The 22,402-nt window shown below is 37.6% G+C and overlaps 1 protein-coding gene across 1 annotated transcript in view; it reads left to right on the forward strand.

Moving 5' to 3' along the window:
* Window positions 1–22,402, forward strand: part of LOC150102758 (uncharacterized) — a 174,695-nt gene that overhangs the window by 1,420 nt on the left and 150,873 nt on the right. The window lies entirely within an intron of this gene.

Below are 22,402 nucleotides of genomic sequence, written 5' to 3' on the forward strand. Positions count from 1 at the left end.
CTTCATACTAATACCATATTTCATTATAAACATGCATGAATTCACATGTAGAGACTACACTAGATATAAAAGTATTCTTAACTCTGTTATTGTTGATACTGATACCTTCAGATTAATTCAGGATAAAGAGTATACAGGGGTTTTGACATAGGAAGTTGTTGATTTATACCAGAAGCAACTAAGGCTGTGAGACCATTATGTTATGTCTGTTAATTGTGTGTATGTGTTTGTTTTGAACAGAGTTTCCTGGAGGAAACCCTGTCACATCTGTATGAGGTTACCAGCTAACTCACTGTCAGTTGAAAAGCCATTATAAAGGTTCTTTGAATAGATGGAATTCATACCTAGGACTTTCCAGATAGGGCATCTGCTATATCCACTGACCTCTGGAGGCTCAGCATACCTATTTGACAGCCAGTCGCCAATGCAACTCAGAAGTCTGTTATCCAATCCCATTCATTTCAGTTCATTTAACAGCTTGTGATGCAGTAATCTTTAAAAAGCTTTTGCAAAATCTAAGTATACCACTGTATTACGCATCTCCCTTATCATAGTACATAATGATCTCCCTTTAAAAAGACCCATGCTGATAACCACAGAGGATATTGCTGTTATCAATCCATTTCTGTAGCCTACTTCTCACCAATCTCTGTAGTACCTTTATCACAATTCCAGATTGGGCTATAATTTCTAGCCAAAGCCTTATCACCACTTCTATGCAGTGGAACAATTTCACCTTCTTTTTGCTCCCTTGGAACCTGTGCTGTCGTAAGACTCTTATTAAACAGCCATATCAGTGCTACTGCCAATTCCCTGTGGAAACATTCCCTTAAGACGTGGTGACATGTTATCAAATCCCATCACCTTATTGACATCAAAGTTATTTCCTCAGATACCTCCTACCTGCTCACAATTAAGCTGTCCTCTACACTTAAGTTTCTCATGATTTCACCCTGATGAGGATGAAACATCGTTATAAATTGATCACTGAATGCCTTCTGTAGCAATTACTATTCTACCATTTTCATCATCTTACCATAATCATTCTTCCTTCTACTTGCCATATATCTTTTAAAAAAAACTGTCTAGAGTTTTTCTTCACCTGATATGCTAATTTCTGCTCATACTACACTTTTGTTGTCCTTACTGAGTCACTCTCCTGGCTTGTTCTTTATACTGTTCATGTAACTGATTATTACCATTATTCATCTTGTACTGCCTCCAAATTGCCTTCTTCCAGATTTCATGCTGGAAAAAGAAGGCAATTTTACACCTACTTTTTCAGTTCCCAAGCAGCATTTATTTCCTTACCACTCAACTCCTCATTCCATGCTATAGCTCCACTCTGTCTCCTAAGCTTGTCATAATCACCAGCCTTGTACATCCACATATATCCTTTCCTCACAGAAGTCTTCATAGGCCACAATCCAGGTTATCACTTCATGATCACTCTGACCAACTGCAGGAAAGTGCAAAACCCCACTTACAATTACATCCTCTGATGAAATTATCAGATCTAAAACTCAGTCCTTGCATGCCCTCCTTTGCATGCTGCCTGAGATAGTTGTCTCTCAAAAACTCAAGAAATTCATTTTCCTTATTCATAAATGCTATCTCTTCATTCTGATCTATACTGCCATAATTAAAATCATCCATAATAATCATTCTTCTTTTTTTCACTAACTCAAGTTGTTTATACATTTCTTCATCACCATCCTCCACATTCCCTGGCCTATAGCAACATCCAACTAAATATGTCTTTCTGTCAACCTCCATTTCACACCACACTGCCTCATAACCATTGCCACATTCCCTCTTTCATGTTTATCTTATGTGAGCACAATTCCCCTTCTTGTCCTTTCTAACCTTGTGAAAAAGAGTGTTTCCCTTTAATTTCTATTCCCATTAGGATATTATCCTTATTCAATCATGTTTCACTTATTCAATGATTTGGGGATGAATAAACTCAATCGATTAAACGATTTCATCTCCCTTATTTGTGATATTTCTGGCATTTGTAAATAAACACAGCAGTTCACTTTTAGGTTGTGATTTTCCTATTATACCTGCCCTTGGCCAATCACCTTTTCACCTCTTACCACATATTTCTGCTTGGTGTCAACTTTCCCACTCACATCCTGATCTATTCTGTTTCTATATTGATCATCCCCATTCATATATTCATTACTACTTCCAACATCCACTCTCCCTATACCCCCTCCCCTCTGTTTTCCTGTTCCTCTTGCATTCCCGTTCCTTTTTCATCTCTCACGCTACTACTGCTTCCATTGCAAAGCACTTCAATACCACTCTCATGATCTTGCACTTCATCTCTTACTTCTGATCTCTTGCATTCATCACACACTGCACTTCCATCTAGCAACAGTTGGAAACTCCAGAGCATTTAAATGTAATCCATCACATCTGTATAATTCCATTCTTTCCTCAAATACATGTTATACATTCACAAACTATACTCCCTTCTCCTCACACAAATCCACTATACAACCCTTACATTCTCTATATGTCCACTTAAACCATTTCTCTCTACAACCACCACTAATTCTCTTGTTTGTTTCCTCCTCGTGTCCAAAGCATGAACTTTCTTGCTTATTCTATCTCCTGGATAGCAGACCTTATGGAATGCCATTAACAAATCCTCTAACAACGGAATCTCCATACACTGCTATTGCATGCTTTATCTTTTATTACCCTTTTCATGTTTATTTTAATTTAAGCTTATATTACTCTTTCCTTAAATTGTATTTCCACAGTGCCTTTCTTACTAGGGGACAATGTAACCAGTCTAACAACAATAATAACCCAAATGTGTACCAACCTCGTACTTTTCTCTTGTTGAAGAGACCTCCAGGAGTCAGGAATTCATTGAGGGAGGCCATACTATTTGCACCAGCTGTCATACCTGTTCTTGAATTCATTCATGCTACTTGCATGCACAACTTCCAACAGCAATCCATTCCAATCACACCACCTGATGAGAGAAAAATCTAGCCCTACTTCCAAGCATTCCCAACTTCCATGGATGCCCTCGTGTCCTTTCCCTTCTCCATAAAATGAAAAATTCCACCTACCAAAATTCTCTATAACCCTTTCAGAAGTTTGTAAGTCTCAAGAAACCAGGAGACCAGACCTGCATGTAATAGACCAAGTGAAGTCTCATCAAGGCTTTGTAAAGAGACAAAATGACTTTCTTATCTTTAAATCAAGGTTTGTTTCAGCATTGCGATCATTTTCTGACTTGTATTTACAATTTTTGCTATATGACCCTTGAACTTCAACTTCCTGTCTGCTAAAACTCCAAGATCCATATCCTCAGTTTCTTCAAGCATAATCCCAACAATATAATGGTACTGAATATCTAATCACACCAAAGTGCATGACCTCACATTTAGTAACCTTGAAATTAGTATCATTTTCACCCACAATTCCAGCCTATTCAAATCATTCTGCAAGTATTGCATATCAGCAGCACTTCCAATTACCCTGCCTATCTTTGCATCATCAGCAAATAGCTATAAGTTACATGTCAAATCCTTCCCAATGATAACACATATTCCAATCTCCTTGCCATAATGAATCAAGCATTAAATGCTGGAATAATACACCAACAATGGAAACAAGGCCTTATTGTCCCTATATCCAAAAATGGCAATCTTAATAGAATGGATAATAGAATAGAACTGCAGAGGTATTACTTTGCTATCAACCACAGTTTAAATCTACAATAGGATGATGCTCGATAGAACAGAACCTCGCTTAACACACTTTTTAGAAATTCAGCTTAACCAAGCTGAATTTCTAAAAAAAAATGTACAATAGAACAGATACATTGCATCAGAAGGATCATAGAAAGTTCATGTGATAAAAACTTACCACTCATTTTAACCTTTATGGATTTCAAAAAAGCCTTTGACTCCATTAGCACAGGCTAAACTTATTAGTCTGCAGATTAACATCCAAAAGTCCAAAGTATTCTGAATAGGTTATGAAAATCTCATACTTCATATCAACAATAGACCCTTGGAAAGAGTAAAAGACTTTCGATATCTTGGATTATACATCAGCAATACAGAAAATATTAGAAAACCTAAACAGCTGGCTCTAGTCTTCCATTCAAATCCCGTCCCATCTAGAAAACTCCATTAATATCATTAAAGACAAAATTAAGACTATACCATGCAACCAGCAGACCCATCTTCTTGTATGGTTCTGAAACCTGGACAATAAGCATCAAAACAACTAGAGATTTAATTAACTCCTTCAGAACTACATGTCTTAGACTGATCCTTGGATACACTTGGATGGACCATGCTGCTAATTCTACTGTGCTAAAAGTCCAAAGTATTCTCAATAGGTTATGAAAATCTTATACTTCATATCAACAGTAGACCCTTGGAAAGAGACAAAATTAAGACTATACCATGCAACCAGCAGATCCATCTTCTTGTATGGTTCCTGGACAATGAGCATCAAAACAACTAGAGATCTAATTACTCCTTGTAATTGCTGTACCTTCAATCTGCTATAATCTGTTATAATTTCTCTTGAATTAAAATTTTTGATGTCAGGGAGCAAATCTTGTTTAAAGTAAATTAACAGTATCTGTCAAGGTAATGTTAGTCAAAAGAGATACTACTGCTTCCAAATAAGTCTCAGATCAGCTGACAGAAGACCATTAGGCAGCTCAGAAGAGTATGGCAGAACCTCTCCATAATTATGAGACTGAATGTGAAAAATTTTTGAACAGAATTCTTGCCATAAACAAAAGGAGGGTATAAGATTTTGAACTGGAGCTGAAAAGTTGATCTTCAAATTGAAACATGTAACATCATCGAAAACACACACAAAGGGAGTTAGTATCAACAACTGAAGGTTAAATTAATGAATAATGGTTTACAACAAAAATGAAATGACAGAAACAGAATACCGGAAGAGCTGGCTGTGACAGTAGCATACCACAGGAGTGCTTTGCAAGACATTTTGTGCATGAAAATTTGCAGCAAAAGGCCTCACATGTTCACAGCCAGAGACCTTATTTTGCATGACAGTCTGAGATCGCATTTCACAATTATCTGATCTTATGGATTTGGAAATGCTCCCCACTCCCTTCTGCAGCTCGATCCTGAGCTGCAGAAGGGGGGAAGATTTATTCAATTCACTTTCCAACTGGATTGAATAAATCACTCCTAGGTAAACTTTTCTTCAAGTTAAATGTTTTACAGCCATTAATGAGAGTTTCTGGAGAGACCCAACTTATAAAATACATCACAAGAAAGACTTACTGATAGAAATACATGACTTAACCAAACATTGGGTAGCGGTAATATGGCAGAATTAGGGATCCCAGATACATTGGAAAAAAATATGGGACACTTATGACTGGGGGTGAAAGTTTAGTATGCACATCCATCACTATTCTCATGGAAAGGCTTAGACGTTGGTTATGCATTTTTTACTAAGTAATTTAAGGAAATTACAACGTCACTAGGATATACATTAAAATAAATTTTAATATACTTCAATATTTCGGCAACGTCACGTTGCCATTTTCAAGAAACTTAAGAACAAGACACGTGCGCACAGGCACAACAAACAGTAAATGAGGAAGAAGCAGGAAGCTATTATTTCTCCTAAAGTCCTGATGGTGCCCCTACTGGGCAATGTTGGTATTCTTGGGCGATTGGGCTGAAGGTCTTCTGATGTAGGTTTCCCAAATTTGAGGCAGTCTCATGCAGCCAAATTTGTTGAGGTTCGGATTGTTTCTTAGGGCTGAAGCTGATTCCATGAAAAGCCTTTCATACTTGTATTTACTACAGTGTACTATTGTGGCTTTCTTCCACCACATTCTATGGCAGGTATCCAGCGCATGGTCAGCAAGATCAGAGTGACTGTACTGGTGAAACCAGATGTAGTCCTTGTGTTCTGAAATTTTGATATTGGCTGTCCTGCCTGTTTGGCCAAAGTAGGCCAGCTTACAGCTGCAAGGGACCTGGTATACACCAGGTAGGTCTGGGGGGGGGGGGTTGGTCTTTAGTAGAGCAGATAAGGGATGCCAATTTTTTATATGGACTGTAACAAGAAGTTAAGTCATGTTCTTTTAGAATTTTTGTAATTTTTTCTTTTTTCCAGGGTGCCTCGGATATAGGGTATGGTGATGGATTTAGAGTAATTCTTGTTGTGAGGGGGGGGGGGGTTGTGGTTTACTGCTTCAATATTTTTTGGATTTTTTTGGGGGGGTAGCCATTGGCTGAGAAAGTGTTGAGAATGTGGTTTAGTTCTGTGGTTAGGGCATTGTCATTTGAGCAGATAAGTTTAGCCCTGTTGTGTGGTGTCTTAATGACTCCATATTGTTGCGAGGAGGGGTGGTGGGATTGTTGGTGAATGTATCTGCCTGTATGGGTGGGTCTTCTATAGACTGAGAAAACCAAGGTTCCATCAGGCTGGCAGGTGACTAGTGTGTTTAAGAAAGAAAGACAGTTGTTTTTTTCTTCTTCCAGGGTGAATTTGATTCTGGGGTGTTGGTTGTTTATATGTATTAGGAAGGAGAGGAGTGCATCGGAACCATGTGGCCAAATAGCGAACACATCATCAACATAGCGAAGCCAAATGGTTCGTTTTTGTGGGTCAGAGTTTAAGGCTTTCTCTTCAAAAGTCTCCATATAAAAGTTGGCCACGGGTGGAGAGAGAGAGAGAGTGGAGAACCCATGGCTGTCGCCTCTGTTTGTTTGTAGAATTTTCCTTGCCAAACAAAATAGCCTGAGTTCATTGTGAACTGAAAAAGGGCTGTGATATCGGGAGGAAATTTAGCTTAGATTAGCTCTAAGGATTCTTTGAGTGGGACATTTGTGAATAAGGAGGAGACATCAAAACTGACTATTATGTGTGTTTGAGCGTAAGGTTTTCTATGTTGGCATTGAAGTGGGCTGAGTTTTTTTATGTGTGAAGGTGTGTTGCCAGTATAGTGTGAGAGAGCATTGGCCAAATGTTTGGCTAGTTTGTATGTGGGAGAATCAATACCATCCACTATGGGACATAATGGCATATTTTCCTAATGTATTATTGGGAGTCCATAAATACGGGGGGGGGGGAATGGAGTTAAACGGTTTTAATTTGTTAGTGATTTCCACAGGCCAAGTAGTGACCTTCTTAAGGAGCCTGTGGAGTTTTCAAATTTGTGAGTTGGTGGGATTGTACTTGATAGGGAGGTAAGTAGCCTGATCTAACAATAAAAGCTATTTTGTTTGGCAAGGAAAATTCTACAAAGAAATAGAGGGGACAGCCATGGGTTCTCCACTCTCTCCACCCTTGGCCAACTTTTATATGGAGACTTTTGAAGAGAAAGCCTTAAACTCTGCCCACAAAAACCAACCATTTGGCTTTGCTATGTTGATGATGTGTTCGCTATTTGGCCACATGGCTCCGATGCACTCCTCTCCTTCCTAACACATATAAACAACCAACATCCCAGAATCAAATTCACTCTGGAAGAAGAAAAAAACAACTGTCTTTCTTTCTTAAACACACTAGTCACCCGCCAGCCTGATGGAACCTTGGTTTTCTCAGTCTATAGAAGGACCCACCCATACAGGCAGATACATTCACCAACAATCCCACCACCCCTCCTCGCAACAATATGGAGTCATTAAGACACTACACAACAGGATTTAACTTATCTGCTCAAATGAAAATGCCCTAACCACAGAACTAAACCACATTCTCAACACTTTCTCAGCCAATGGCTATCCCCCCCCAAAAATCCAAAAAATATTGAAACCAGTAACCCCCCCCCCTCACAACAAGGATTACTCTAAATCCATCACCATACCTTATATCCGAGGCACCCTGGAAAAAAAGAAAAAGAAAAAATTACAAAAATCCTAAAAAAACATGACTTTACTTCTTGTTACAGACCATATAAAATATCGGCATCCCTTATCCGCTCTACTAAGACCTACCTGGTGTATACCAGGTTCCTTGCAGCTGTAAGCTGTCCTACTTTGGCCAAACAGGCAGGACAGCCAATATCAGAATTTCAGAACACAAGGACTACATTCGGTTTCACCAGTACAGCCACTCTGGTCTTGCTGACCATGCGCTGGATACCTGCCATAGAATACGGTGGAAGAAAGGCACAATAGTACACCGTAGTAAATACAAGCACGAAAGGCTTTTCGTGGAATCAGCTTCAGCCCTAAGGAACAATCCGAACCTCAACAAATTTGGCTGCATGAGACTGCCTCAAATTTGGGAAACCTACATCAGAAGACCTTTAGCCCAATCACCCAAGAATACCAACATTGCCCGCTAGGGGCACCATCAGGACTTTAGGAGAAATAATACCTTCCTGCTTCTTCCTCATTTACTGTTTGTTGTGCCTGTGTGCACTTGTCTTGTTCTTAAGTTTCTTGAAAATGGCAACGTGATGTTGCCGAAATATTGAAGTATATTAAAATTTATTTTAATGTATATCCTAGTGACGTTGTAATTTTTTTAAATTACTTAGTAAAAAAAGCACATCCATCACATATGCCAGTCTTACAAAATGATTCTAACTTTCCTAGTATCCTAGTATGTGCATGGTAAGGTTTACTATGCACACACTATGCTAAGTATAAGTAAACAAATAGTAAATCCAATTGTTTGACTGCATATTTTCATTAAGCCACTTTAAGTTGCCTTCAAGTGGTTTTTTTGCTTACTATTATAGATACAAAATAGATTGTTAATACAGTAATGCTCTTCTCACCTGACAATATTCTTATTAATCATTCAGTCTTGCTCACTCTTGCAATACTATTCTGAAGAAAGAATGCGTCCCGTTTCATTCTGAAGAATGAAACGGGATGCATTAGCCAAAAACGGGACGATCCCATATTTTACAGGACGTCTGGGATCCCTAGGCAGAATGGAGATTGTTTGGAAGATTGTGTGAAAATATATGTTTGACATCATTGACTACAAAGTTTGGTGTGGAGAACATTTAAAATGATCCTCCTCATTCTTTCTGTGTATTTTTTTAAACAATTGTTACTCATGAATGATTGTAGCCTTACTGTGGATAAGGAGAGATCATCCAGAAACTCTGCCATATAGAAACCGTGGGACTTTTAGAGTCCACTTCATGTCTCTAACAAGCAGTGAATTAGTGATTTCATGCTGGATGATGAAAATTCACCTGCCACCTAAAGATAATCACAAATACACATGCCTGCAGTGGATTTGAACCCACAACCTATTGGTTGGAAAGCAGAAGTACTATCCTCTCAGCTAACCAGTACAGCAATTTTTATAAATAATTTATATTTAGTTGTCTTGAATATTCCAAAAAATAAAACTGACAAATGTATGTAGACCTATATTAGGTCTACATAAATTTTGAATGTAATGAGGCAAAATGAAAAATATGATGGATGAAGTATCATGATGATGGAAATATAAGGCGGAAGACCAAAGAAGAAGTGGAAAGATAATTTAGAGGAAGATCTGAAGGAGAAAAACATAGACAAAGATGCAGTCTACAATAGAAACCAGTGGAAAAGACTCATCAGAAACAGCGACCCCATATAGAAATGGGAGCAGCTGAATATGATGTAGACCTATATTGAGTACTAGTCTGGTTATTTTTTCATGAGTTATTTTTCCATCAGTCATATTTTGTGAATAGCTGCAAGTTTGCTAGTTTGATATATGGCCTAAACATCGTGTAAAAATTATAATTTTCACATTTACACACTTTGGTTGTCTTTTAAGAATTGTCCTAAAACATATGGAATAGGATTAAATTTTATGATTATAGGATGTCATGGATGTGTAAGATTAATACTGTTTATTAATCTTATGTTACTGAGAGAGAGCACAAAATAAAGATGAAGTTAGTGTAGCTAAGGATCAGAGAGAGAAAGAGAGATTGTTTAGTAGGTTGTGGAAAGGACAGGAGGCAGAGGAATACAAGATGGAAGACGAAATTAATTATGACATGACAAAGTACAGAATGCAAAAAGGTGGGGATGAGATGAATATGAATAGAAATTGGACTCAAGATTAGAGAAATGGGACTTGTCATGCCAAAGAGAGAGAAAACAGCTGGGATAGAAAGTGATTGTGCTGGTGGAATGGCTTCAAAGAGAGTAGAATGTTATGTTTGTATATTTATATATGGAGTATTAGAAATAAGGGAGATGAGTTTGAGGCATTGATTAAGTATACTCAAAGATAATTGGCATAAGTGTGACTTGGTTGTCTAAGGATGATGAACTATTGGAAATAGAAATGGAATGATATAGAATTTTTCTGAAAGATAGGAAGATGAAAAAGAAATAATAAATTTAGTTTAATCCTTTATCCAAGTGTGAGCAAACAAAGTTTGCGCCTGAAAGTATCTTCAGGACTGGGGCAAGGCGGTACAACACCAAGTTACTCCTTGCAAAGGTGGAGCAAGCTACCAACACTCTTATCTCAGTATCTCCCATAATGCAAAACACATCTCCTTGCAGATATGTCTAATGTTATGCATTAAGGGAAGGGCCACTACTCAGACTAGTTTCGACCTTTATTGAGGTCTCTTCAGTGGGAGCTAGGCCCAAGTGGAGATACCAGCCAGAAGCATTAGCAAGGTGATCTCTACCTATAGGAGTTGCCAAATGTTGTGCCACCTTTTTAATAAATTACTCTGGATTTAGAGAAAGATGTTGAAAGTTTATTTTTCACTTGGTTAGAATATAATAAATTTAGTTTAATCCTTTATCCAAGTGTTAGCAAACAAAGTTTGCGCCTGAAAGTATCTTCAGGACTGGGGCAAGGCAGTACAACACCAAGTTACTCCTTGCAAAGGCGGAGCAAGCTACCAACACTCCTATCTCAGTATCTCCCATAATGCAAAACACATCTCCTTGTGGATATGTCTAATGTTATGCATTAAGGGATGTCTAATGCATAACATTAGACATATCTGCAAGGAGATGTGTTTTGCATTATGGGAGATACTGAGATAGGAGTGTTGGTAGCTTGCTCCGCCTTTGCAAGGAGTGCCTTGGTGTTGTACCGCCTTGCCCCAGTCCTGAAGATACTTTCAGGCGCAAACTTTGTTTGCTAACACTTGGATAAAGGATTAAACTAAATTTATTATATTCTAACCAAGTGAAAAATAAACTTTCAACATCTTTCTCTAAATCCAGAGTAATTTATTAAAAAGGTCGCACACCATTTGGCAACTCCTATAGGTAGAGATCACCTTGCTAATGCTTCTGGCTGGTATCTCCACTTGGGCCTGGCTCCCACTTAAGAGACCTCGATAGGGGTCGGAACTGGTGGGGGCTGGCTTCGAGAGGCTCTGCTTGGGGATAGCTTTTTTGCCTGTCTCTGAGTAGGGCCACTGCTGAGATTATGGCTCTGGCTGGTGGTGGTGGTGGGGTGAGCCTGCCACTGGGTAGAGCCAACGCTGAGAAGTTCTTCTCGGTGGCGGGGTGAGCCTGTTACTGAGTGGAACAACGCTGAGTTGGACGGTCTTTTGGCCACTATGGAGTGGTCTAGGGATCGTCCTAATTTTTAGAGAGGTCTTTACTTAAATACACCTCAATAAAGGTCGAAACTAGTCTGGGTAGTGGCCATTCCCTTAATGCATAGCATTAGACATATCCGCAAGGAGATGTGTTTTGCATTATGGGAGATACCGAGATAGGAGTGTTGGTAGCTTGCTTCACCTTTGCAAGGTGAAGTACCTTGGTGTTGTACCGCCTTGCCCCAGTCCTGAAGATACTTTCAGGCACAAACTTTGTTTGCTCACACTTGGATAAAGGATTAAACTAAATTTATTATATTCTAACCAAGTGAAAAATAAACTTTCAACAACCGATGAAAAAGAAAGTTTGGATTTATGGCTGAATCAATTAAAGCTATGATGCCAGTACATTATGACTTTAAATTTCTTATGTTCTTCTGGCTGGTTTGCTTGTTTTGAGGAATGAAAAATCTGAGTTTACAGGGGAAAAAAAAAAAAAAAAAAGAAGCTGTTTCATCTCTGTATGATAGGTGGGATTCAAACTCAGGTACAATACAGGGATGGAGGAGTTTTTCTTTACACCAACTACATTTTGAATCTAGTTGGCATAAAGTTGAAATTAACAGAACAGTATATCTTATAGGTCAAATAATGTAGAGAGCACTAATGGTGAAATGTTAAGGCAAATTGCTTGGGTAGTATGAAAAGAGAGTTATCCTACTAGAATATTTTAATTATAGGAATATTGATTACAGGGATCAAGGAGAATGAATTTGTTGAATTTTTGAGGACTATCTTAAGCAGCATGTGATGGAAGCAACTTGAGGTTTTTAATGTTTGTGTGTGTGCACGCACGCAATTAAATAAATTTAATGACTAGAAGCTTGAGAGATACCAAATTAGAAAAAATACTATTTATTATTTGATCACACAACTAGTTTCTTAGTTTTTTTTTAGAAAACTTCATTGGGTACATGACATGAAAAGAGAAATACAAAAATATACATTAGAAGAGGCAGCAATAAATTAACTGGCAAACATATTGCTGATATTTGAGGCCATTCTGGATGCCATAGTATTGTTGGGCACACATTCACCTAGGCATGATCTCATGTATGCCAAAGTTGGATAGCTGAGGAGTGATAATCAGATAGGTTATAGATGAGGTTAGTATTAGAATGGACTGGATTGAGGACAGTTTCTGTTGATTCCACAACTCTTCTCTCCAGTTCATTGTAGTATCTAAAAATGTATTCTGATTGGATCTAGATCACTGGATGAATATCAGAATCTTCCTCGTTAGGGCAAGCAGAATTAAGAACGTGATTAGATAGTGACTCTGGTTCTGCCATATGTAATGTCTCTCACATGTTCTTCCATATTCAACTCACTGGATTTCTGACTAAAATAAGGTAAATCGAGTTACACCAAAGACAATAAATTCCTGAATACTTTAGGCTCTCATGTTTTGGTTTAGGTGAGAGATTCATTCATTCATTCATTCATATAAGGCTGTGTACTGCATTAATGGAACTGTGTATAAGATTTGAGATGTAGTGGTGATGGTTGACATTGGACTGAGGTTCAGAGAGAGCACATTGCAAGTGTTGCAAAGACTGCACAGTACATTGTTGCTATGATAAGGAGTACACTGACATGTAGGGTTAAGGAGGTGTTTGTGCCACTGCATAATACACTGATCAGACCACACTTGGACTGTTGTGCTTAGATTTGGTTGCCTAGTTTTCATCATAAGGTAAAAACATTGGAGTCACAGATAGACTTGTGGACTATGGCAGTATCCCTCTGGAATGTTAGTTATGGAGAGAGGTTAAAGGTGTGTGAATTAGAGTTTGGTGAATAGAAGGAAAAGAAGAGATAGAGACATTTAAGTTAGTGAGGAGATTTTATTGAATTATTACAGAGATGATGATCAAAAAAAGTAGAAAGTGAGAGGGAAAAAACAAGAGGCATCCCTGGAAGTTGTGTAAGGGTGTTGTGAAGTGAGTGAATCGGAATGCTTATCAGACTGCTTTGTGAATGCATGGAGTGTTCAAGATTTTAAGGTTCAAGTATGATAAATATGTTGTTGGTTAAGTGAACCTCCCATGATGAGTCTGTTCACTTCATAAAAGTTAGTATGTTAATGATAACAATAATAATAGTACTTTATCTACTTTTTGAAAATAGCAATCATTAGACAAAACAAAGCGTGACATAAATAATTGAATTCAATGGAAAGAACTCGTCATTAATGGTGCAGGATATCATTATTTAGATGGTTGTTTTTGTGATTGCTTGTATATGTCATCTGCCTGTGCTGTGAGTGTGTTTTCAAGAAGCAAATAATTTGAAATGGTACAAATGACAAGTATGGAATGAGAGAGAGACTATAGATTCTCTGTTACAAGGTGGGTCAAACGGCCATGATTGGAATGAATTAGTCATAGGTTACATATGCAGAAAGAATGATGTGCAGTTTGTAGATATATGCAATGAATATGATGGACAAGATGACTTTCTTTTTTTTTAAATGGGGATCCCACCTATGCAAGGTTAATAAACCTATAGTACATTCATACTATGGGCAGGCAAAGGATTTTTTTTCCCCCTTTCCATTTTTATTGATTTTATAATATTTTATTTTATTTTTTTTTGTATTTTTATTTATTTTTTACACAGTCTGGAAACCCTGCTAGAGAGAGAGAGAGACTAAACATGGAACATTTTCAAGACTTCAGGCCTCAATAAATGGGATGGTGGTCTTACACTGGACAATGAAATTCATCTTCCACCTAAAGACAATACATCCATGCCCATCATCATCAGCCATTTTCTGTCCGTTGCTGGATGAAAGCCTCCCCAAAAGCGAGATTCAAACTTGCAGCCTGTTAGTTGGAGAGTGATATGCCAATCACTCAGCCAGCCAGGCTGGCAATATGAAATAATGGAAATGCAAAATAAGAAAAAACTAAAGCTATTTGAGGTTAGATACAAGTAAGTGTAAACATCCTTGAAGTGAGTGAGCATGAGAATGGGAAATGTCAAAGAATGCAGAATGTAATTTATCGTGTCTGAAATCTGAGAAATAGTCATCAAAAGTTCCAAGAGCACCTGTGGGCCCAGATATTGCATTTTATGTATACTGATGCCAGAAGCATCAAAGGTTTGGATTTTTGTATTGGACTCAACCTGAAAATTATAGGCATTAGCAAGACTTGTTTGATGGAGTAGGATATAATAGAGAAATAAGATGTAATAGTATTGTATTTTCAGGAAGGATAGAGAACAGGTTGGAGTGGATATTATTAATGATAGCAGGAGAACTGCAAGTCCAGCATGAATACAGGATCATTGGAGGCAGTGTATTTGAGGCTATCTGTTGTGAGATAGAAACCAACAGAACAAAATACACAGAGTAAAATAACCACAGCAAAAATTCAACTGTGAACAAATTTCAAACACTATACTGTCTGTAAACTAATAACACAGCGTGCAACTGTGTAGTATATTTGGTCCAACAAGTTATGTGCAGTAATTTTCATAATTAAAACCCATTCTTAATTTCAAAACTACTTAATGAAAGAATTTTTTGTTATCATTCCAATGATTTTAATTTAATTTCAACTTTTCACTTCTGATTCTTCATTTTTATTGGCAAAATAACTTGAAGCATTAGTTTTTTTTTTCTTCCCCTTTTTTGTATAATTAGATTGTTTTTATTAGCAAAATGATTTGAAAATGATAAATCCTGCTTTGATGGAATGCAATAAATTTTTAGTTGTGCCATTTTAATAGCAAAATTAGACAAACCAAGGTTATGTTTGCATTGTACATGCTCTAGTTTCATTTGTGACAACAAATGCTATTATAAAGCACAATTTTATACCCAGCCGTAATAATTTTTACACTGTTTTCAAATTGAACTGCCAATCTCTCTTTAGAGAATACGAACAGGATTACAAATGTACTCCCAGCATTAACATCCCAACTGGCCATGACGTCTATAGATATTCAGCAAAATCTGGATACGATTCAGGCACCTGTTGAATAACATTGATAAGAAGTGCAATTTGGTTTCACTATTTCATCCACCATGGCCAGTAGAGAGGTTTCCCCACATTTCATGAGAAATATCACATAGTATCTAAAAAGCAATTTCTGACTGCTTGATTACCTGGCAGTCTACGAAATTAGCCTTGGTCACTGGATCCAGTGACCATTTTTGTATAATTTTGTATAACCAGTGACCATTTTTGTACATATTTTGTATAACCCAACACCATAAGGTGTTGGGTTATACAAAAAGATCAGAGTATGAAAGTAAGGACATAACAGATGAACTAGTACAATGAATTTCAATGTTTCCAAGATGCAGTATTGTTGCAATTTCATAATGGCAGAATTTCCAAAGTTGAATGAGTTGGAATGTATACATAATATGAAGGTGATTATTTTGAAGATTTATTTATAATAAAAAATCTAGAACAATTAATATATTAACAGATGAACTAATTCAATGAATTTCAGTGTTTCCAAGATGTAGTATTGATTGCAGTTTCATAATATCAATTTCTATAAGTTTGAATGAGTTGGAATGCACACATAATATAAAGGTGGTTGTTTTGAATATTTAATAAACTGAACTGCATAATGTAATAATTTTTATCCAATAAATAATTGTATATTTATTCGATAAATAAATCTCCATGGAGTCAACAGACTCATCACAGGATGCCTCACGGGAGATTCAGTCTTAAACTAATTTACAGTGTACTCCAGTAATGTATTACATTCACCTGTGATGCTCTGCATAAAACATCTACTTCTCATTTTTTTCTTTCCCTTAATACAACTTTTATGCCAGTACAACATAGAATGGTGAGGTAAGGAGGAAATGTTTTTGAGGCAGTATGCTGCAGGTTGACAGGATGAAATATTATTATTATTACAACAGCTTCAATTGAGTTAATAGACTCATCATAGGAGGTTTTACTTGATGAGTACATGTTACACTTAAACTTGTTCATGATCTCAGCATTCACAGCACCTTCTACTCACCATGCCACTCTCTATGTAAAAAATCTACTCCTCTTTGTGTCTCTTTCTCCTCTTCATCATACTTTTATACAACTTCCAGGGATGGCCTCTTATTCCTCCCTTCTTACCTTCTCTTTTTTTCTGATCCCTCTGTATTAATTTGATAAAATCTGCCCACTAACTTAAATATCTATATCATATTGCCTCTTTTCCACCTATCCACCAAATTCTGCAGTTTATTTCACCTGATCCTCTTCCCATTACCAGTATTCTAGAGCTGTAATATTGTTGTTATCACATGTCTCTGGACTCTCTCCAATGTTTCCACATTATTATTATTATTATTATGGGCGACTTCAGGGAGTCCTTAGACTCATCGAGGGAGACCCTAAACATCATGTCCACACAACTATACGACATTCTCACAGTATCTATCATACCTTGCCTTGAACTCGCTCACCGTCATAGCACCTACAACAGACTCTGGTAGCTTATTCCACTTCCAGAGTCTCTTTCTTTACTCTAAAAGTAAAGAACCCAGCTCTAACACCCCTGCTAACCACACTCTTGCCCAGCTTCCATAGGTGTCATCTAGTTCTCCCACCACCAGTCCTGATCTCAAAAATATCCTCTAAATTAATCCTGTAGAATCCCTTTAGCAATTTGAATGTCTCAATCATATCTCCCCTTTTCCGCCTATCAACTAGTTTCTGCAACCCACAAATCTTCAACCTGTTCTCATATGATTCATTCCATAGACCTGCTATTATCTTAGTCACTCGCTTCTGGATCCTCTCCACCTCTTCCCCATCAAGAAGGAACCGAGTTGTCTAAATCTGGGCACAGTAGTCGAGATGAGGTCTTATCAAGGCTCGGTACAGAGGTACAATAACTTGCTTGTTTTTGCTTGTCGAGGTATTTTTCAACAACCAAGTGAGTGAGCTGATTTAGCTACTTTTGCAGTGTGTCCCATAAACTTCATCTCCCTATACACCAACACTCCAAAGTCCCTGGCCTCATCAATCTCCTGGAGTACAGTTCCACCAATGTGGTATACTGCTGCTAATCTTTTCACCCCAAAATGCATAACCCTACATTTTGTCACATTAAATTGACATCCATTCTCCTTAGCCCAGAACTCCAATCTATCCAAGTCATCCTGCAAGATTTTGACATCTTCTGCATTCACTATTGCCCTACCCAACTTTGCATCATCAGTGAACAAATGAACTGTTCCACTTAGATCCTTCCCTATATCGTTAATGAACAGATTAAACAGCAGTGGTCCAAGAACAGAACCCTATGGCACACCACTAGTCACAGGCCATCTTTTGGACTCTACTCCTGAATAAAACTCTTTGATATCTCTCCATCAACCACCCACCTATCCATCTCACCAATCCTATATCCATTCCCATATGTTGTAGTTTACAGATTAGAATTTCATGTGGTATCCTATCAAAGGCTTTAGCAAGGTCCAGTAGAATCACTGTAAACCCATTACCCTTATCCAGTTCAGCCGTCACCTTGTTATAAAACTTGAGCAAGTTTTATAACTGAGGCATGATCTACCCTTCACAAAGCCATGCTGTCCCCTGTACAGTATCTCATTTTAATCAATCCATTCCTGTATTTTTCCCTTGACTACTTTCTCCAAGACCTTGACAATGACTCCTGATATGCTGATCGGTCGGTAATTTGCAACCGTAGTCTTGGATCCTCCTTTATGCAGTGAAACTATTTTCCCCCTCTTTCCACACCTTCGGGACTAAACCAGACCTGAGACTCAGATTAAACAACATGGTCAAGGGCACTGATAAATCTTTAGCCGCTTCAAGCAAGACCCATGCCGGTATACCATCCAATCCCACAGATGTATTCACATTAAGGTTCTGTAATAGACTATTCACCTCCACTTCATTCATCACAATTCCCATATAAACTAATGGTTCCTTCATTTCTTCAATGTCACCACCTGGATGATATACATTTGCAAAGTGCGTGCTCAGTAACTCCACTATATCGACTGATTCAGTGACCTCCTTACCACCGTCATTCCTGAAAATCATTTTGCCATGTACAGTTTTTTCTTGCTTGCAGCATAAACTAGCCTGACTAAATTTTGTCAGAACAGTCAACATGTAATCTGATCAATGCTTTATACTGTTGCACAACTACCTTCTTATTGCAGTAGTGAAGTCTTAGTCTTTGAAACACTTGCAATTTGTTCTTTATCCTTCAGATCACTGTTGAGCCCTGATCCTAGATCTCAATTCTATCTCATCTAATTCTGGAATCGCAGTACTGATGGAACAGTACAGAACGTTATATCTCTGCACTTATAAATTAAAACTGAAACCCACTCATTTCTACAAGCTAAAATGACTATTCATATCTTCTTCTTATTATTATTACTACTACTACCCAAGACCCCATGAAGTCTTGGGTAGTATTTAAAGCACAGTATGATGAGCTGTGCTTTAAACACACTCAAATTCTCTGTAAACACCACACTCTTAGGCAAGGCATTCCAATCATTCACAACTCTGCATGGAAAAAACCCGCTTCTCACTCTCCTACTCACACCCTCTTTATACAGTTTCCAGGGATGACCTCTGTTTTTTCTCTGATCTCCCACTGTTTTCTGTAGAATCTCTCCAACATTAATCCTATAACAACCCCTTACTAACTTGTAGGTCTCTATCATATCTCCCCTCTTCTTCCTATCCACCAGACTCTGTAAATTGCATCTTCTCAATCTTTCCTCATATTCAACATTCCAGAGGTCAGAAACTACCTTAGTCAGTTGCCTCTGGACCCTTTCCAACATCTCTTCATCTTTTTGAAAACCAGGTGACCAAATCTGGGCAGAGTAGTCCATGTGTGGTCTAATCAAAGCCTTATACAATGGAACAAGAATCTCCCTACTTCTACAAGTCAGTGTCCTCTGCATCATTCACAGAAGTCTTTGTGTTGTCTTCACAATTTTGGCAATGTTTCCCCTAAATTTCAGATCCTTATTCATCCCAAGATCTCTTATTTCCTCCACCTCTGACAATATATCCTCACCAAGCATAGATTCTGCATATCCCATCTTTGTTTCCCAAAATTTAAACCTTACATTTTGCAACATTGAACTTGTATCCCCATTCTTGTGCCCAGTCACTCAATTTATTCAAGTCTTCTTGTAAGGCCACAACAACATCTTCTCTGCTCTTCATGGTTCGTCCCAACTTTGCATCATCTGCAAACAACTGAATATCTCCACCAAATCTTTGCCAATGTCATTAATATACAAGTTAAACAGTAGTGGCCCTAAAACAGACCACTGAGACACATCACTAGTGACTTTCCTTTTCCTAGATATTGCTCCCCCATACACAACTTGCTAATACCTAATAGCCAGTCTCCAATCCACTGTACTAATCTAATATCCAACTCCATCTGTTCTAGTTTAACTATCAACTTGTCATGCAGTAATCTATCAAAAGCCTTTGCAAAATCTAAGTATATTACTGTGTATTCCTCTCCTCTGTCCAAGGACGCAGTCATTACCTTATTGTAATAAGCAAGGATTACTAAACATGATCTCCCTTTAACAAATCCATGCTGTCCATCAAAGATAATACCATTGTTGTCAACAATTCTGGATCCTAGTTCTCACAAGCTTCTCCAAAAACTTAAACCACAACACCTGACACACAGATAGGCCTATAATTTGATGCTTCGGTTCTATCACCTACCTTATGAAGTGGCACAATCTTTCCCCTCCTTCCACTCCTTAGGAACTTGACCCAGTGCCAGACTCATTTTAAAAAAATACATTAAGGCAGGTGTCAACTTCCTGGCACATTCCTTCAGAATACGTGGTGATATATTACCCTGGCCAACAAAAAAATTTTTTTTCTACTGATTATGATCTGACACTTGTTTTTTACTAATTTGGGTGCGCTGATTTCAAATATCAAACCCATATTTCTCTATCACCTCAGGATATTGCTCTATGGCATTTTTTTTTTGCTAATTTTTATAAGTTTTTGATAGTTTTAAGGGGGCAGTACCTATTTAGAGGATCAAAAAAATCGATTTTTTAATATTATTTTCTAAAAGTATGTACTTTTAAAAATCTGTTCCTAACTTTTTATCAAGGCATTCAAAAAATTCCCGAAGATATAGTCTATTATTCAAAGCGGTGCGCGGATCAGAATCGGAGCGCTCACCGCTCTCGCTTGTTAGTAAACAAATAAATGCATAAGAACCTGCAACGGCACATACTGGCGCTTTGAATGTGAGAGAGGCCGATAACCGACCTAATACATTTAGGTGATGAAAAGTAGGCGATGACAACTGCCTAAAACAAATTAATGCTGTATGCGTCATAGAGGACAAAGAACGATCGAAATCAGTAGATCATTAATCGATCATGAAAGTATGATAAGCGCTTATAACGTTTCAATAAAGTCTCTGTTTTTTTTGTCTTGTTAATTGCATGTTAGTTGGCAGTGAAGAAAATACATCATGTCTACTACTCGAAAATGTGTCAATAGTGTAGATTCCTTCTGCTACATTTGTGGCAGCTTTACTGTTCCCAGTCAAAGGACAAATATCACTGATTTCGTTAAGAAAGTGTACTTTGCATACTTTGACGTAAAACTTGCAGATCAGGACAATTCATGGGCTCCAAATAAAGTGTGTAAGTGATGTGTAGAAAATTTACGACAGGAGCAAGGGAAAATGCCAAAAATTAGCTTTTGGCATTCCAGTGATTTGGCGTGAACCGAAAAATCACGTAGATGATTGCTATTTTTGTTTAGTTCAGACTTCTGGTTATAATAAGAAGAATAAGAAAAAAATTGTGTATGCAAATCTCGACTCAGCACTTCGGCCAGTTGCTCATTCCAATGAAATAGCCATGCCAATTTATAAAGGACTTCCTTTACTTGAGAATGAGCATGATCGGGATATGCCAGATGTTCTTGAGGAGCAAGACCCGGATGTTGATTTAGACAATGAAAATTTAATTTCTAGTTCTGGACCGCAACGTTTTACTCAAGCGGAATTGAATGACTTAGTAAGAGATTTGGGCCTATCAAAGGAATCATCGGAATTGTTAGCTTCAAGATTAAATGAAAAAAACTTACTGGAGCAAGATACGAAGATAACTTTTTATTGTAGCAGGGAAAGTAATCTTGCACAATATTTTAAACACGAGTGTGGGTTTGTTTACTTTAACAATGTGTCAGGTTTACTAACTGAAATGAGTGTTGTACAATATCATCCAAATGAGTGGCATTTATTTATCGACAGTTCAAGCAGAAGTCTCAAATGTGTCTTACTACACAATGGGAATGTATATGGCTCAATTTAAGTGGCTATTCAGTCCACTTAAAGGAAACATATGAGGACATTAAAAAGGTTCTGAAGTTATTAAAATATACAGACCATAACTGGATCATCTGTGTGGATCTTAAAATGGTGAACTTTTTGCTTGGCTTTCAAAGAGGATATACAAAGTTTCCGTGTTTTCTATGCTTCTGGGATAGTCGAGCTAGAAACCAACACTGGAGTCAGAAACATTGGCCTCTTAGAATATCCTTAAATGTTGGAGAACAGAATGTTATAAATCAATCAGAGAAAAAATCATTTTTCCACCTCTACACATCAAACTAGGTCTTATGAAGCAGTATATTAAAGCTTTAGATTTACAAGGTGACTGTTTCCAATACATATGTGAAAAATTTCCACGACTTAGTTATTAAAAAATTAAAGCCGGTGTATTTGATGGACTGCAAATTAGAACTTTAATGAGAATTTCATCAACTCTATGAATGAAATTGAGAAAGG

Source organism: Typopeltis vanoorti, chromosome 10, assembly GCF_054136105.1.
Source record: "Typopeltis vanoorti isolate ZY-2024b chromosome 10, IOZ_Tvanoo_1.0, whole genome shotgun sequence".
In the NCBI taxonomy this organism is placed as follows: Eukaryota; Metazoa; Arthropoda; class Arachnida; order Uropygi; family Thelyphonidae; genus Typopeltis; species Typopeltis vanoorti.